Source organism: Pterocles gutturalis, unplaced genomic scaffold (assembly GCF_000699245.1).
Source record: "Pterocles gutturalis isolate BGI_N339 unplaced genomic scaffold, ASM69924v1 scaffold38950, whole genome shotgun sequence".
NCBI lineage: Eukaryota > Metazoa > Chordata > Aves > Pterocliformes > Pteroclidae > Pterocles > Pterocles gutturalis.
This window is the reverse complement of record NW_010144756.1, coordinates 8,844-15,065: the sequence shown is the minus strand read 5'-3', so window position 1 is coordinate 15,065 and position 6,222 is coordinate 8,844.

Below are 6,222 nucleotides of genomic sequence, written 5' to 3'. Positions count from 1 at the left end.
TCCCTCCCAATTGGAGCGAGACACTCCTTTTGCTCCAGCTCACACTAAAATAGATATTTTGAGTAAGCCAGAAGTCTCATGCTCTAGAAGTTCTTGTTTCTGTCCTTCAACACGCAGAGCAAGCCCAAGGTGATTTGCTGGGCTGAGGTCATCCACCCTGAAGGTGTCCAACGTGAAGTGAGAGCCGCTTCACGCTACCCAACACAATAGTGATATGCATCAAAATTCACGTAGGTCTTTAGAGCTTTGATAAAACCAGCGGTTTTCACAGCCTTGTCCTACAAATGGGCATTTCATCACCCATGGTGACCCAAGGTGCTTGTTCCCTGACCCAAAGCCAGGCGCCAGCACCTCAGAACTGGTATCCACATGCTTAAACCCATTCCCCTCACAAAATAAATGGGAAAACTGAGTCTGGTCCTTGGCCTGTGCCACCCCTGAACTTTGCTGGGATGTTGTTTGGGATTGTTTCTTCTCCTAGCCCAACCCACGGTGGGTGCACACTTAGCCATGAAGCTGTCTGAGCCATCATCTGACCAAGTTTGGGGCCATCCCGGTTTAATTCAGTATTGGCTGTGCAGGTTCCTAGGCTGGGGCCACCTCTGACTAGTGACGAGAAAGGGAAGAGCCAAGAGAGACAGCCTTATGGCCAGGCTGTGGCTGAGACCAGAGGATGGCCCCAGATGAGCCATTCAGTCTTCTCAGAGGACCACGACCCAAAGCTACAGCATTATTTTTATTATTATTGGTCTTAGGAGACATCACATCAGCAAGGGCAGAGCCCCCAGGTGTCATTCCAGGACCTTCTGTCCAGCCTTGCTCTTGCTCAAGACCAGGTCTTTGTAGGCTGCTTCCTCCCCCTGAGTCTCTTTGGTCATGGCTTGTGGCTCAAGAAAGCAAGGTTGGGTAGAAACTTGAGCTCAGGGTCATGAGAAATTGGTGCAAATCAACTCAAGGTGTGCATCAAGGTGATCCAGTCCAAATCACGTTAACCCTCTACTCCTGCCTGTAATTCCAAGGGGCCGTAATTCAATTTACGAAATTCACATCTAAAATAAATTAACCTAAAACAAATTCAGACCTCTTTGATTCTGAGGGCTCATCTACCCAGAGACACTGGGGAAAATTAATCTGAGTTAAGGTCCACGGCAGGTTAGTTAAACTGCATTAAAACCCTGTGAGGACATTCTATTCAGAACTAAAGCAGCTTGATTTGATTTAGCCCAATTCACTTTCCCAAGCTCATAACAATTGCACAGGCAGTAAATCAAGATGCGCTTAACTGAGCTCCACTAAAACAAGGTGTACCCAAATAAATCACAGAGAGGAGGCGGAACAAATGCAGTAAATACCCCGGGAAACCAAAGAGTGGTCCCCTGTCCAGGAGGCGGCTACACTCCCCATTGCAAGCAGGGAGCATCCTCCTCCCACTAGGAACATCAGCCCATCACCGCTGGAGAGGGGCTCCACGGGTCTTTTCTGTCCAATTTGTGAGCGCACCCTCAGCGAGTTTGCCAATGACACCAAGCTGTGTGGTGTGGTGACACACTGGAGGGAAGGGATCCATCCAGAGGGACCTGGACAGGCTGGAGAGGTGGGACCATGTGAACCTCGTGGAGTCCAACAAGGGCAAGGGCAAGGTCCTGCAGGTGGGTGGGGGCAACCCCAGCACAGACACAGGCTGGGAGGAGAATGGATGGAGAGCAGCCCTGAGGAGAAGGACTTGGGGCTGGATGAGGCTTTGAGCAACCTGGGCTAGTGGGAGGTGTCCCTGCCCATGGCAGGGGGTGGAGCTCAATGGTCTTCAAGGTCCCTTCCAACCCAAACCATCCTGTGATTCTATGAACAGAAGCGTTGCCCATGGAAAGCTGAGCGGTGGCCTGGGTCTGGAGATCGGCCCAGACTCTGAGACCCAACACCTTGCGTGTTCTTCAACAGCACGTGCCAAACTGTGCAAAACTCTTCAATATTGACACAATATTTTCATAGGACGGCCACGCTGTGGTTCCAGCAGCACAAACACATGCACCAGGACAACCAGTCTTGGTGGGACTGGGACACTGGGATTCGTGCCAGCTCCTCAGGATTTTGTCTAACCCAAGAAATGACAGGTTTGCAAGCACCACAAGTCCCACGAGTGAGGAGCAAATATTGCTTGAACCATCCGCTGAGGATGGATGGTCTTGGGTTTGCCCTCCAACACAAGGGCGTGAAGATCAAAGGCAGGGATGGGTGGGATAATTATCCCGGATCCATCAGCAATAACACCCAGAATCCCTCCAGTAGAAGCTGGTGGTGACTCCACCACAGACCAGTTTATTCCCAGAACTGGGAAAAGGGCACTTCAGAGGACCCTGAATAGCTTCTGGAAAAAAAAGCAAAAACTGGAAGAAGAGTTATAACAGAGATGACTTATGGCATTAGCAAATCACAGAGCACGCATCTCGCCTTCGAAATGGCATTTTGATTGGCCCAAGATGATTTTTTAAATTTTATTTCATCTTGCAGAGAGATTTGAATTTGGTTTGGAGAAAAGAATCCGAAATCATGAAATTTCCCACAAAACGAAAAAAAAAAAAAAAGCCGTTTCCTCCCCACTTGTATTATTCAGCCATGAAAGACCACTCCTGAAGGATCCCAGGCTCGCTTGAAAATCTGCCCATAAAAAATATTCACAGCTTATTTGAAAACAGGTTGTTGCTGAAAGAATAGGGCAGAAATGTGACATCCGAAACGCCCCGCAAGCCGCAAGTGCTTTGTGGGCAAATATTCACCCCGAACCCACAATTCTGCGCCGTGGGCGCACGGGATGCCAAACGCCGTCCCATGGCCACAGCAAGGTCCTCCAGGAAGGTCACCCTCGGCAGGGCACATCACAAGGGCTGCTGGAAGCACAGCGTGGCCATTCTATGAAAATATTGTGTCAATATTGAAGAGTTTTGCATGGTTTGGCACATGCTATTGAAGAACACGCAAGGTGTTGGGTCTCTGAGTATGTGTCGATCGCCAGACCCAGGCCACCGCTCTGCTTTCCATGGGCAACGCTTCTGTTCATAGAATCACAGGATGGTTTGGGTTGGAAGGGACCTTGAAGACCATCGAGTTCCACCCTCTGCCATGGGCAGGGACACCTCCCACTAGCCCAGGTTGCTCAAAGTCTCATCCAGCCTGGCCTTGAGCACCATCGGGTGCTACCAAAGGTGCCAGACAGCGAGCATTCAGTTTGGGAAGCATTCAACCCTCAAGGGTCAAGCAGGATCCTAAGAAGGGGCCAGGAGAAGATCAACATCCCTCTTTCCCCCGGGCTGGGGAAGGGAGCATCCCAAGAAGGGGGGGGTTAGTCCCATGGCACCTGCACACCAGCCCTGGGGTGGCCCATGCTGGGACCCCAGTCGTACACCAGGACCTCTGTCCTATGTAGGGATCCCAGTCCCATATTGGGATCCCTGTCCTGTGCAGGGTCCCTGGTTCCATTCCAGGACCCCAGTCCCATGCCAGGATCCCAGTCCCGTTCTGGAACTCCCGTCCCATGCCAGGATCCCTGTCCCATGCTAGAACCCCAGTCCCACACTGGGATCCCGGTCCCCTGCCAGAACCCTGGTCCCATGCAGGAACCCCAGTCCCAGAACAAGCAATGCTTCACCACAAGCCCCCACCGGAGAGGGAAATGGGCCTGATCCTGCTCTTCCTCCCCTTCACTCCACTCCAGGTACAAGCCCAGCCCCTCGTGTCCCCCAAGGACGGCTCTGCTCTGGGTGACGCTGCCACAGCCCATGGGGACGGGGACATCCAGGCGCAGCTTCGGGGATGGGTCACTATTTGCAGACGTTCTCCACCTGGGGACCAAAGCCGCAGGGCATCCTCTGGGGCGGGGCAACAGTTTGGGGTCTGTGGACCCCTCATCCAGCTGGGAATGGCCCTGTCCCCCTTCCCAGCCAGGTCTGCAAGCCCAGGGGGCTGGGGCTGATCCCAGCTTAATTTCAGGCTGGAATAAAAGTGGAAAGCAAGTGGGAAAGCGAAAAGTCAGGATGTTTCATTTTGGCTCATCCTAAAATATTTTGATTTTTCATTTCTGAATTTTCAGAGAGAGCTGAAAGAGTGAAAACAATTCTTTCAAGAATTTTTCTTTGCATAAGAAAAGCAGGTTTTAATTTTTTTATTTATTTTCAGAGGGGGACACGACTGCAAATGAGGTCAAAGAATGCCAGCCCAGGTAAAAGCCATCGCTCCAGCCCCATCCGGGGAAGGAAGGGCAGCGTGGGTACCACGCAGGCGGGAGGATGGAGGATGGCAGCATCCCAGCCGCAGCGGCTGCCAGGGACGCAAAGCTTGGCTTTGCGCAGGGTCCAGCTGTGGGGACCGGGCAGATGCAGCGCGGATTTGTGCAGAGATTTGCTGACATCTACAGGGCGTTCACGGAGAAGACGTGGCTCCACACTAACTCCCTTCCCAACAAAGTAAATGTACATTAAGGTGTGTGACAGCCCTGGTCGTTTATTAATTAACGAACCACAATTAAACCCAGCGTGGTGGAGCGATCGCTGAACGCTCACCTCGATCGCTGGCAGCTCCACTTTGGTGACGGAGAAGCCATCGCTGTCACAAGTCAGGGCATCCTTTCCGTTTTTAAGCATCCTCGAAGCATCACCGCACGCTCTCCCCACAGCTGAGGATGTCCCCAGTCAGCACCATGTCCCCATTTCCCACGGCAGACCCCCAGAGCAGCGTTATCCGATGGCCAAGAGCCCCCAGGACAAGCAGCACCCACGTGTCCCTGCAGCACAGGGTGATGGGTGGCACCTCGCTGGTGATAGATCCTGGTTTTCTTGCCCAGAAACTGCCTGACCCAGGACACCAAGGGTGAGGAGCACCAGGGCTGCCTCCAGCCTGGGCAAAAATAGGATAAAATAATTAAATAGTCCCAAAAATGACCCCTGGGAAGGTGGCTAGGCTTTTATCCCAGGTGCTTTTCCACTGGAGAGCCCGGAGGGAGCCCACAACCATGCAGCAACGGCGAAGCCTGGCGCTGGATATTTGCTGGCCCAGGTGGGTACAGGTCTCCTCTCGCTCCATGGGATGTCTCGATTTCCCCACGTCCCTGGGAAAGGGGTGACAAGCACCAGCCCAAGGGGTGAGGGAGCAGGGATGGGTACAAACACGATGAACAGCATCCATCGGTCGGTATTTTAGCACGGCTGGGACTGAGCTCGTCCTGGGTGGGGACCTGGTTGAGTGGGTGACCAGCTGAGATGGCAGCTCCAGCCACCAAGGATCCAGAAACGCCGTCCCCCCCCTCTCCAAGGCAGGCTGCTGAAGGACCTCTCCCCCCAGCAGCTCTTTTCAACAGGTTTTTAAAAGCAGCAGGATGCGGACATTAACAGGAACAGTTATTTTCATCACAGGTGAACTCTTCTGAAAATACCACTGTCAAAGCCGGACGCAGCAGATGCTTCACCTCGGGACAAAACTGCTTTGGAATCAAACACAGAGGATTCAGGAGCCCGTGCAATCAGGTCTGGCCAAGGCAAGATCTCCAAGAGCCAGAGTAAAGTTTCCCAGGGAAGATCCAGGGTCAGCCCTGCAGCATCCCACCCGCTCACTTCATCCAGCGGCACGGGGCTGGATTCAACCCCTGGCTGCCCCAGAGTCGTGCTTGACCTGCTGCAGCTACAGCTCAGCCACCGAAAACTTACACGAACTGAAGCTCCCTGTCCCAGGAAGGTGAAGGGGACAGGGACAAGTGGCCTGAAGTCCTGGCAGACACAAGGGAGATGAATTGAGCTGCCTCCACCCAGCCCTCTGCAGAAAAAGTGACAACTTTGTCCGCTGTGGGACGGTTTTATTATGAAAAAAATCGTTAACAACAAATTTTGTCAATTATAAAACATAGAGAGGAGTGGAACACAGGGCACAGCCTGGAGGGTCGGGAAACTTCAGGGAACAGAACAAACCCCACGTTAACCTCAGCTGGATGCAGAACAGCCCAGTCCCGAGCCGCGCAGCCCCTTCTGCACGTGCTGGGTCTGACCATGGATGTTCCCAAATCCTCCTGAGAGACGCGTTGTTCCCCGCGTGGCAGTTCCACCAGCAATTCTGCAGAAAGGAGCCCTGAGAAAGGTATCTCCATGCAGGAACGGGAGCATCAGGCCCCTGGGAAGTGGCAGTGGCTCTCTGAGGGCTGCTCTTGGCTGGGTGGGCATCTTCTTTCTCCCCCAGGTAGGG